Here is a 13,383-nt window from a genome sequence, read left to right on the forward strand (position 1 = left end):
CTGTTCTACCCTCAGAATTGACAGAAGACTCCATGGTGGTGGTCGTGTGCTGACCGACCAGCAGGAGTGGGCAGTGGTGGAAATGGTGAGGGCCAGGAATGACATACGTCTGTCTGAAATAAAGCAGGCCATTGAGGAGAATGATGACACCTTTGCCAATGTGGCATCCATCAGCCTACCAACAATCACCCGCCTTTTGAAGAGGCACCAGGTATCTATGAAACACATTTACCTGGAGCCTTCTGAGAGAAACAACTGGGGGCCGAGTATGTTCAGGTACAGCACTATATAAATACACTGTATTACTGTTGCTATTAATGAACATGCTACTTCACAATATCATAATGGAACTATACTGTAAAAAGAACTACCCAAAATATATTTTTAGAGGGTGATGGTGCTTGATGCTGCTGTGAACCATCACTAGTATATCTTTGTTGATGAAGCGGGCTTCAACCTGGGCCAAAACTTGGCGCCGTGGGCGGAACCCTATTTGCCGACGGGCGTCCGTCCAAGTGCCTGGACAACGCAGGGGAAACATTTCCAAGAGCAGCAGCTATCTCTGAAGATGGTGTGGTAGGACGTAGACCATTACTTGGATCCTACCACGCTGCACACCTCATTGTGTTTCTCAATGAAATGGAGCAGGCCTGTCAAGGTGAAGGGGTCACCTATGTCATTGTGTGGGACAATGTCAGGTTCCACCATTCAGAGGGTGTTCAGGCATGGTTTCAGGTCCCTCCCTGATTCGTGACCCTATACCAGCCCCCCCCGGTACTCTCCTTCCTCAACCTTATTAAATTATATTTTTCATCATGGGAGGTGGAAGGTGTACGATCGCTATCCCCATGAGCGTGCCACCCTCCTTCTGGCCATGGAAGAGGCATGTGATGACATCAATGCAGACCAATGTCAAGCTTTGATTCAACATGCCGAAAGGTTTCTCCGGCGGTGCCTGAACAATGAGGACATTTACTGATATGGATGAGAATTTATGGCCAAATGCTCTAGATAGGCTTGATGCAAATTAATGCGTGCTAAACATTATTTTATTGTCATTCATGTAATGTTTCATTTAAATGTCTTACATCTAATTACAGACAGTACTGTATGTTGCAATTATATCAGAAAAATAAAACATTTTCCCCATGAATGATTGTAGAGGATGTCATCATTGATCACACCTTTGATTACACATTGGATAGATATCATGGAAATGATAGATTGTCAATGTTGTTGGGTAATGTAAGTGTATTGCCTAATGTAAACTGTCATCTACAGTACTGTAGCATATTAATTTCAGCACTTCTAAGGGTTATTTGAAACTATTATCTTGCAGTGATTGCTATTGGATTAACTGGTAGTTAATGATATATTTTCAATTGAGTAGTTTTAAGTTGTTTTGGTGATTAAACCAATGCTCTCATTACATTTATATTTTGAATCAATGGTTGTGTGGTGAGAGATGTTTCCAATCCAAATGAATGCACAATGACAGGTTTTGAATGAAAGACTGGCTGCTTAACAAGCGTGACCAGCTTGGAGTTTTATACTAAGAGTTGTGAAAATGTACCACCTGCTTGTGAAAATAGTACCAAAGTGATTAAAAAGAAACCGTAATAGGATTTTTTGGGCGGGGATGAATTGTTAATTGATTTTCAATAAGGAACACTGAGGGAAAACACAACAGAAGAAAAAGGGGGGACTCAACCACTACACTGAGGGAAAAAAGTATTTTAATCCCCTCTCAAATCAGAAGGATTTCTGACTCCCAGGTGTCTTTTATACAGGTAACGAGCTGAGATTAGGAGCACACTGTTAAAGGGAGTGCTCCTAATCTCAGTTTGTTACCTGTGTAAAAGACACCTGTCCACAGAAGCAAACAGTCAATCAGATTCCAAACTCTCCACCATGGCCAAGACCAAAGTGCTCTCCAAGGATGTCAGGGACAAGATTGTAGACCTACACAAGGCTGGAATGGGCTACAAGACCATCGCCAAGCAGCTTGGTGAGAAGGTGACAACAGTTGGTGTGAATATTCGCAAATGGAAGAAACACAAAAGAACTGTCAATCTCCCTCGGCCTGGGGCTCCATGCAAGATCTCACATCGTGGAGTTGCAATGATCATGAGAACGGTGAGGAATCAGCCCAGAACTACACGGGAGGATCTTGTCAATGATCTCAAGGCAGCTGGGACCATAGTCACCAAGAAAACTATTGGTAACACACTACGCCGTGAAGGATTGAAATCCTGCAGCGCCTGCAAGGTCCCCCTGCTCAAGAAAGCACATATACATGCCCGTCTGAAGTTTGCCAATGAACATCTGAATGATTCAGAGGAGAACTGGGTGAAAGTGTTGTGGTCAGATGAGACCAAAATGGAGCTCTTTGGCATCAACTCAACTCGCGATGTTTGGAGGAGGAATGCTGCCTATGACCCCAAGAACACCATCCCCACCGTCAAACATGGAGGTGGAAACATTATGCTTTGGGGGTGTTTTTCTGCTAAGGGGACAGGACAACTTCACCGCATCAAAGGGACGATGGACGGGGCCATGTACCGTCAAATCTTGGGTGAGAACCTCCTTCCCTCAGCCAGGGCATTGAAAATGGGTCGGGGATGGGTATTCCAGCATGACAATGACCCAAAACACACGGCCAAGGCAACAAAGGAGTGGCTCAAGAAGAACCACATTAAGGTCCTGGAGTGGCCTACCCAGTCTCCAGACCTTAATCCCATAGAAAATCTGTGGAGGGAGCTGAAGGTTCGAGTTGCCAAACGTCAGCCTCGAAACCTTAATGACTTGGAGAAGATCTGCAAAGAGGAGTGGGACAAAATCCCTCCTGAGATGTGTGCAAGCCTGGAGGCCAACTACAAGAAACGTCTGACCTCTGTGATTGCCAACAAGGGTTTTGCCACTAAGTACTAAGTCATGTTTTGCAGAGGGGTCAAATACTTATTCCCCTCATTAAAATACAAATCAATTTATAACATTTTTGAAATGCGTTTTTCTGGATTTTTGTTTTGTTATTCTGTCTCTCACTGTTCAAATAACCCTACCATTACAATTATAGACTGATCATTTCTTTGTCAGTTTGCAAACGTACAAAATCAGCAGGGGATGAAAATATTTTTTTCCCTCACTTTAACATTACAGTATAATATTCTAACGAGGCAACCACTAACATTACAGTATGATATTCTAATGAGGCATCCACTAACATTACAGTATGATATTCTAATGAGGCAACCACTAACATTACAGTATGATATTCTAATGAGGCAACCACTAACATTACAGTATGATATTCTAATGAGGCAACCACTAACATTACATTATGATATTCTAATGAGGCAACCACTAACATTACAGTATGATATTCTAATGAGGCAACCACTAACATTACAGTATGATTTTCTAATATTCTAACGAGGCAACCACTAACATTACAATGATATTCTGACGAGGCAACCACTAACATTACGATATTCTAATATTCGAACGAGGCAACCACTAACATTACAGTATGATAGTCTAATATTCTAACGAGGCAACCACTAACATTACAGTATGATATTCTAATGAGGCAACCACTAACATTACAGTATGATATTCTAATGAGGCACCACTAACATTACAGTATGATATTCTAACGAGGCAACCACTAACATTACAGTATGATATTCTAATGAGGCAACCACTAACATTACAGTATGATATTCTAATGAGGCAACCACTAACATTACAGTATGATATTCTAATGAGGCACCACTAACATTACAGTATGATATTCTAATGAGGCAACCACTAACATTACAGTATGATATTCTAACGAGGCAACCACTAACATTACAGTATGATATTCTAATGAGGCAACCACTAACATTACAGTATGATATTCTAATGAGGCAACCACTAACATTACAGTATGATATTCTAATGAGGCAACCACTAACATTACAGTATGATATTCTAATGAGGCAACCACTAACATTACAGTATGATATTCTAATATTCTAATGCCAGTGAGCAAATCTCCAATCTCCACCCTATTCCCTATGTAGTGCACTACTTTTGATCTGGTCAGAAGTAACCTAGTGCACTACGTAGGGAACAGGGTGTCATTTGGGCCAGAGTCAGTAACTCCCCTGGGTATGAATTCTCTCTCTATCTTATCTGTCTTCTATATGATGTTCTCCTCTCCTCCTCTCTTCTCTCCTCTATTCACTCTATTATATCATCCACACCACATGCCAGCTTCAACACAATCCATTTACAAGTTAAAGACACACCTTGGAATGAATAGCAAAGGAAAACTACTACTAGATGGATTTTTTATTTCCATCACCATGAATCATATTTAATAACTGAACAGTAGCAGACCTAACTTCATCTGTTCCTGACTCTGGGTAGTGGATTAAAAAGACCATCAATCTCCAATGATATTAAAGTACAATTCTGAACATTACTGATATACTGAGTGGTACGTCACCCCCCTCCTCCGCACACTCCACTGGCTTCCAGTTGAAGCTCGCATCCGCTACAAGACCATGGTGCTTGCCTATGGAGCAGTGAGGGGAACGGCACCTCTGTACCTTCGGGCTCTGATCAGTCCCTACACCCAAACGAGGGCATTGCGTTCATCCACCTCTGGCCTGCTGGCTCCCCTTCCTCTGCGGAAGCATAGTTCCCGCTCAGCCCAGTCAAAACTGTTCGCTGCTCTGGCACCCCAATGGTGGAACAAGCTCCCTCACGACGCCAGGACAGCGGAGTCACTCACCACCTTCCGGAGGCATTTGAAACCCCACCTCTTTAAGGAATACCTGGGATAGGATAAAGTAATCCTTCTACCCCCCCCCAAAAAAAAATTGTAAAGTGGTCATCCCACTGGCTATAGGGTGAACGCACCAATTGGTGAGTCACTCTGGATAAGAGCGTCTGCTAAATGACATAAATGTGCCCTTGAGCAAGGCACTTAACCCTAATTGCTCCTGTAAGTCGCTCTGGATAAGAGCGTCTGCTAAATGACTAAAATGTAAATGTAATGTATATGTGCTGGGTTTTTATTGTTTGGTTAATAGCACCACCTGCTGGACAGGTTTAATGTTGCTTGACTGAGCAGTATGGGAGAATAAAAGTTGCCAAATTTAGGGCCGGTTTCCCGGATATCTCCATTGAACATGCTTTTTAGTCTAGGACTAGGCTTAATCTGTGTCGGGGAAACCGGCCCATATAGTTTAAGTAGAAAGTAAGTTATTCCAGCTTGTAGTGGGCTGACTAGTCCTTGATTGTCCTTTTGTTCCTGGACCATTTTCCATGCAGCTCCAGGTGACAGAGAACACATCAATTGGGTCGAGCCTACAAGCTGTTCAATGATACTGAGGAAAATTACATAGAGACAGAGAACCAATTGAGAAAACATATCAATGGTTCTGAATGCCAACCAATACACATCAGAAACATACATCATGATTAATGTGATAGAACCTGCTCTTACCATGAGAAACAGATTCCCCAATCTTCTCCTCCTCTTCTTCATCTTTAATGTTGACATTCAGCTCCAATGTAGGGAATGTCCTCTTGGTGTAACGGTCAAGCTGTTGCTTTCTCCCGCGGTAGACCTGGTTCATATCCCGTCGGTTACATTAAGCAGTCTATTCTCTGAAAATAGTCCAGACAGCATGTACCCAACAGTGAGGTCAGTGGGATTGGAGAGAGTCCCCTCTCCCTCTCTCTGTCTCCTCCCGAGTATCATTTCTTACTCGGCAGGATCCGTCCACGTTATCGGAGGGCTCCTGGCAAGCGGGGAGTCGCCGACCCGCGTTCAATGTGCCGGTCCGCTTAGCGAGTGCGTCCCGCACGCCCCCATGTCTTCTTTTTTTTCATTTTCATATTTTTGAAAAAATAATTTTTCATATTTTTCTTTCTGCTTCAAAGTAGATTAAGTCAGCTTCTCCAACATTCCGTTTTTTTCTCTGCTTCAAAGTAGATTAAGTGAAGCTTCAACTACTCCGGATGACTATGTGATCACGCTCTCCGTAGCCGATGTGAGTAAGACTTTTAAGCAGGTCAACATTCACAAGGCCGCAGGGCCAGATGGATTACCAGGACGTGTACTCCGAGCATGCGCTGACCAACTGGCAAATGTCTTCACTGACATTTTCAACATGTCCCTGACTGAGTCTATAATACCAACATGTTTCAAGCAGACCACTATAGTCCCTGTGCCCAAGAACACTAAGATGACCTGCCTAAATGACTACCGACCCGTAGCACTCACGTCTGTAGCCATGAAGTGCTTTGAAAGGCTGGTCATGGCTCACATCAACACCATTATCCCAGAAACCCTAGACCCACTCCAATTTGCATACCGCCCCAACAGATCCACAGATGATTCAATCTCTATTGAACTCCACACTGGCCATTCCCACCTGGACAAGAGGAACACCTACGTGAGAATGCTATTCATTGACTACAGCTCAGCGTTCAACACCATAGTGCCTTCAAAGCTTATCACTAAGCTAAGGTTCCTGGGACTAAACACCTCCCTCTGCAACTGGATCCTGGACTTCCTGACGGGCCGCCCCCAGCTGGTAAGGGTAGGTAACAACACGTCTGCCATGCTGATCCTCAACATGGGGGCCCCTCAGGGGTGCGTGCTCAGTCCCCTCCTGTACTCCCTGTTCATCCATGACTGCATGGCCAGGCACGACTGCAACACCATCATTACGTTTGCAGACGACACAACAGTGGTAGGCCTGATCACCGACAACGATGAGACAGCCTATAGGGAGGAGGTCAGAGACCTGGTCGTGTGGTGCCAGGATAACAACCTCTCCCTCAACATGATCAAGACAAAGGAGATGATTGTGGACTACAGGAAAAAAAAGAGGACTGAGCATGCTCCCATTCTCATCGACGGGGCTGTAGTGGAACAGGTTGAGAGCTTCAAGTTCCTTGGTGTCCACATCACCAACGAACTATCATGGTCCAAACACACAAAGACAGTCGTGAAGAGGGCACAACAAAACCAATCCCCGTCAGGAGACTGAAAATATTTGGCATGGGTCCTCAGATCCTCAAAATGTTCTACAGCTGCACCATCGAGAGCATCCTGACTGGTTGCATCACCGCCTGGTATGGCAACTACTCGGCCTCCGACCGCAAGGCACTACAGAGGGTAGTGTGTACGGCCCAGTACGTCACTGGGGCCAAGCTTCCTTCCATCGAGGACTTCTATACCAGGGAGTGTCTGAGGAAGGCCCTAGAAATTGTCAAAGACTCAAGCCACCCTAGTCATAGACTGTTCTCTCTGCTATCGCACGGCAAGCGGTACCGGAGCGCCAAGTCTAGGTCCAAAAGACTTCTCAACAGCTTCTACCCCCAAGCCATAAGACTCCTGAACAGCTAATCATGGCTACTCAGACTATTTGCACTGCCCCCCAACCCCACCCCATCCCCCTCTTTTACGCTGCTGCTACTCTGTTTACAATTTATGCATAGTCACTTTAACTCTACCCACATGTACATATGACCTCAATTACCTCGACTAGCCGGTGCCCCCGCACATTGACTCTGTACCGGTACCACCTTGTATATAGCCTCCCTACTGTTATTTCCCATTGACCCTGTACCGGTACCCCCCTGTATATAGCCTCCTTACTGTTATTTCCCATTGACTCTGTACCGGTACCCCCCTGTATATAGCCTCCCTACTGTTATTTCCCATTGACTCTGTACCGGTACCCCCCTGTATATAGCCTCCCTACTGTTATTTCACATTGACTCTGTACCGGTACCACCTTGTATATAGCCTCCCTACTGTTATTTCCCATTGACTCTGTACCGGTACCCCCCTGTATATAGCCTCCCTACTGTTATTTCCCATTGACCCTGTACCGGTACCCCCTGTATATAGCCTCCCTACTGTTATTTCCCATTGACTCTGTACCGGTACCCCCTGTATATAGCCTCCCTACTGTTATTTCCCATTGACTCTGTACCGGTACCCCCCTGTATATAGCCTCCCTACTGTTATTTCCCATTGACCCTGTACCGGTACCCCCCTGTATATAGCCTCCTTACTGTTATTTCCCATTGACTCTGTACCGGTACCACCTTGTATATAGCCTCCCTACTGTTATTTCCCATTGACTCTGTACCGGTACCCCCCTGTATATAGCCTCCCTACTGTTATTTCCCATCGACTCTGTACCGGTACCCCCTGTATATAGCCTCCCTACTGTTATTTCCCATTGACTCTGTACCGGTACCCCCCTGTATATAGCCTCCCTACTGTTATTTCCCATTGACTCTGTACCGGTACCCCCCTGTATATAGCCTCGCTACTGTTATTTCCCATTGACTCTGTACCGGTACCCCCTGTATATAGCCTCCCTACTGTTATTTCCCATTGACTCTGTACCGGTGCCCCCCTGTATATAGCCTCCCTACTGTTATTTCCCATTGACTCTGTACCGGTACCCCCCTGTATATAGCCTCCCTACTGTTATTTCCCATTGACTCTGTACCGGTACCCCCCTGTATATAGCCTCCCTACTGTTATTTTATTTTACTGCTGCTCTTTAGCTATTTGCTTTTATATTTTACTAATTACCACTTTTTTATTTTACATTTTTCTTTAAAAAACTGCATTGTTGGTTAAGGGCTTGTAAGTAAGCATTTCACTGTAATGTCTACACCTGTTGTATTCGGCGCATGTGGCAAATACAATTTGATTTGATTTGATTTAAACACTAGTAAAACTAAATGCATGCTCTTCAATCGAACGCTGCTTGCAACCGCCCGGCCGACTAGAATCATTACTCTCGGCGGGTCTGACTTAGAATATGTGGACAACTACAAATACCTAGGTGTCTGGTTAGACCGTAAACTCTCCTTCCTGACTCACATTAAGCATCTCCAATCCAAAGTTAAATCTAGAATCGGCTTCCTATTTCGCAAAAAAGCCCCCTTCACTCATGCTGCCAAACATGCCCTCGTAAAACTGACTATCCTACCGATCCTTGACTTCGGCGATGTCATTTACAAAATAGCCTCCAACCATCTACTCAGCAAATTGGATGTAGTCTATCACAGTGCCATCCGTTTTGTCTCCAAAGCCCCATATACTACCCACCATTGTGACCTGTACGCTCTCGTTGGCTGGCCCTCACTACATATTCGTTGCCAAACCCACTGGCTCCAGGTCATCTATAAATCACTGCTAGGCAAATCCCCGCCTTATCTTAGCTCATTGGTCACCATAGCAACACCCACCCGTAGTCTGCGCTCCAGCAGGTATATCTCACTGGTCATCCCCAAAGCCAACACCTCCTTTGGCCGCCATTCCTTCCAGTTCTCTGCTGCCAATGACTGGAACGAACTGCAAAAATCTCTGAAGCTGGAGACTCTTATCTCCCTCACTATCTTTTAGCATCAGTTGTCAGAGCAGCTTACCGATCACTGCACCTGTACACAGCCCATCTGTAATTAGCCCGCCCAACTACCTCATCCCCATATTGTTATTTATTTTACTCATTTGCACCCCAGTATCTCTATTTGCACATCATTTTTTGCACATCTATCTCTCCAGTGTTAATACTAAATTGTAATTATTTTGCACTATGGCCTATTTATTGCCTTAACTCCATAACTTACTACATTTGCCCACACTGTATATATATTTTCTATTGTGTTTTTGACTGTAGTTTTGTTTATCCCATTTGGGCGGCAGGTAGCTTAGTGGTTAAGAGCGTTGTGCCATTAACCGAAAGGTCTCTGGTTCTAATCCCCGAGCCGACTAGGTGAAAAATCTGTCGATGTGCCCTTGAGCAAGGCACTTAACCCTAATCGCTCTGGATAAGAGCGTCTGCTAAATGACCTATTATTTTTTTTATGTAACTCTGTGTTGTTGTTATTTTTATCGCACTGCTTTGCTTTATCTTGGCCAGGTCGCAGATGTTGCATTCATTCTCAAAATAAGTTACATTTTTGCAATAAAAAATAATTGTGCCAAAAGTTTGAGGTATAATGTGGTCCCAGTTCCAGGGACATCACCGGATAGAGAATCCAATATGGCTGCCAACGCAATGCCATATATGGACATCTGAACTCAGTAGCTCTACTCTCATTGGTCCTAAGGATTTGTTTAATTATTTTTGCATTTAGCTTGCGACACAGCCCTCAAGACATCATGGATGAGATCAATGGATCATCAGAAATGGGTATAGATAGATAGCTGAACAGATATCTACTTAGTCAGTTTGCAACAAATTATATATTTTATAAATAAAATAAAAAAGCAATTCTGAATGCGATGCTCACGAGTTCTGTTCACAAAACGATCAGCTAGCTAGCTTGGTTAGCTAACGTTAGCTAGCTACGTTTAGCTAGCTACAGATAGCTCGATAGACGGATAATGGCCCATATTTAAGGTGTTAAACAGGGGAAATACGCATTTGATATTGCACAAGTTCAGATAGTATTCTACCTCCTGTTTCACTGGGTTTTCTTCTGTGTGGTGCCTTCTAAACATTACCCTGTCCTTTATTGACTTATTCTCTGTCCGTCTCTGTAGTGGCCTGTTGTTGTTATTGTTGTATTGACCATGTTGTACTCTGTTCTTATTTCCCCAGTGTCCTGGCTGTGAGGTGGTGCTGGTCTCTGGGTGCTGGTCTAGGCAGGAGGAAGCTGCAGTGGAGGAGTGGCTGTGGGTGTTGAGGTGTACTGTACTACAACAAGCAGGCTTAACATCCCCTCCCCTAAAAACACATACACACTTTCCTTATTTAGGCAAGGCTCCATAGGAAATTAAATGTGGAGGCCTATTTGATCCGAGCCCCTGTTGAGAACATGTTTGAAGTTGACTATCAGTCTGCAACTACCATAAGACGGTCATATCTTCTTCCTTCCCATCCTGACTGGGATTTACATTTCCATTTGAGTCATTTAGCAGACGCTCTTATCCAGAGTGACTTAAAGGAGCAGAGTTTTCACCTTGTCGGCTGATTTAGAGTAGAGGTTAGGTTAGTCAGATACAGTGCCTTGGCAAGTATTTATCCCCTTTGGCGTTTTTCCATTTTGTTGCATTGCAACCTGTAATCTAAATTGATTTTTATTTGGACATAATGGACATCCACAAAATAGTCCAAATTGGTGAAATGAAAAGAATTACTTATTTCAAAAAATTCTAAAAAATAAAAAACGGAAAAGTGATGTGTGCATATGTATTCACCCCCTTCGCTATGAAGCCCCTATATAACATCTGGTGCAACCAATTACCTTCAGAAGTCACATAATTAGTTAAATAAAGTTCACTTGTGTGCAATCTAAGTGTCACATGATCTGTCACATGATCTCGGTATATTTACACCTGTTCTGAAAGGCCCCAGGGTCTGCAACACCACTAAGCAAGCGGCACCATGAAGACCAAGGAGCTCTCCACACAGGTCAGGGACAAAGTTGTGGAGAAGTACAGATCAGGGTTGGGTTATAAAAAAAATATCCGAAAATGTGTACATCCCACGGAGCACCATTAAATCCATTATTAAAACATGGAAAGAATATGGCTCCACAACAAACCTGCCAAGAGAGGGCCGCCCACCAAAACTCACGGACCAGGCAAGGAGGGCATTAATCAGAGAGGCAACAAAGAGACCAAAGATAACCCTGAAGGAGCTGCAAAGCTCCATAGGGTAGATTGGGGTATCTGTCCATAGGACCACTTTAGGCCGTACATTCCACAGAGCTGGGCTTTATGGAAGGGGGCCAGAAAAAAGCCATTGCTTTAAGAAAAAAATAAGCAAACACGTTTAGTGTTCGCCAAAAGGCATGTGGGAGACTCCCCAAACATATGGAAGAGGGTAATCTGGTCAGATGAGACTAAAATTGAGCTATTTGGCCATCAAGGAAAACGCTATGTCTGGCGCAAACCCAACACCTCTCATCACCCCGAGAACACAGTGAAGCATGGTGGTGGCAGCATCATGCTGTGGGGATGTTCTTTTTCGGCAGGGACTGGGAAACTGGTCAGAATTGAAGGAATGATGGATGGCACTATATACAGGGAAATTCTTGAGGGAAACCCGTTTCAATCTTCCAGAAATGTGAGACTAGGATGGAGGTTCACCTTCCAGCAGGACAATGACCTTAAGCATACTGCTAAAGCAACACTTGAGTGGTTTAAGGGGAAACATTTAAATGTCTTGGAATAGCCTAGTCAAAGCCCAGACCTCAATCCAATTGAGAATCTGTGGTATGACTTAAAGATTGCTGTACACCAGCGGAACCCATCCAACTTGAAGGAGATGGAGAAGTTTTGCCTTGAAGAATGGGCAAAAATCCCAGTAGCTAGATGTGCCAAGCTTATAGAGACATACCCAAAGAGACTTGCAGCTGTAATTTCTGCAAAAGGTGTCTCTACAAAGTATTGACTTTGGGGGGGGGGGGGGGGGGGGGGGGGGGGGGGGGTGAATAGTTATGCATGCTCAAGTTCTGTTTTTTTTGGGTCTTATGTCTTGTTTGTTTCAACAACAAAAAAATATTTTGCATCTTCAAAGTGGTAGGCATGTTGTGTAAATCAAATGATACAAACCCCCCAAAAAATCCATTTTAATTCCAGGTTGTAAGGCAAGAAAATAGGAAAAATGCCAAGGGGGGTGGATACTTTCACAAGACACTGTAGTGCACTACTTTATTTTCTAATATTCTAATGAGTCAACCACTAACATTACAGTATGATATTCTAATATTCTAATGAGGCAACCGTAACATTACAGTATGATATTCTAATATTCTAATGAGGTAACCACTAACATTACAGTATGATATTCTAACGAGGCAACCACTAACATTACAGTATGATATTCTAATGAGGCAACATCTAACATTACAGTATGATATTCTAATATTCTAATGCCAGTGAGCAAATCTCCAATCTCCACCCTATTCCCTATGTAGTGCACTACTTTAGATCTGATCAGAAGTAGCCTAGTGCACTACGTAGGGAACAGGGTGTCATTTGGGCCAGAGTCAGTAACTCCCCTGGGTATGAATTGTCTCTCTATCTTATCTGTCTTCTATATGATGTTCTCCTCTCCTCCTCTCTTCTCTCCTCTATTCACTCTATTCTATCATCCACACCACATGCCAGCTTCAACACAATCCATTTACAAGTTAAAGACACACCTTGGAATAAATAGCAAAGGAAAACTACTACTAGATGTATTTTTTTATTTCCCATCACCATAAATCATATTTAATAACTGAACAGTAGCAGACCTAACTTTATCTGTTCCTGACTCTGGTTAGTGGATTAAAAAGACCATCAATCTCCAATTATATTAATGTACAATTCTGAACATTACTGATATACTGAGT

Source organism: Coregonus lavaretus (genome assembly GCF_964263955.1).
Source record: "Coregonus lavaretus genome assembly, contig: HAP1_SCAFFOLD_3450, whole genome shotgun sequence".
NCBI classification, from domain to species: Eukaryota; Metazoa; Chordata; class Actinopteri; order Salmoniformes; family Salmonidae; genus Coregonus; species Coregonus lavaretus.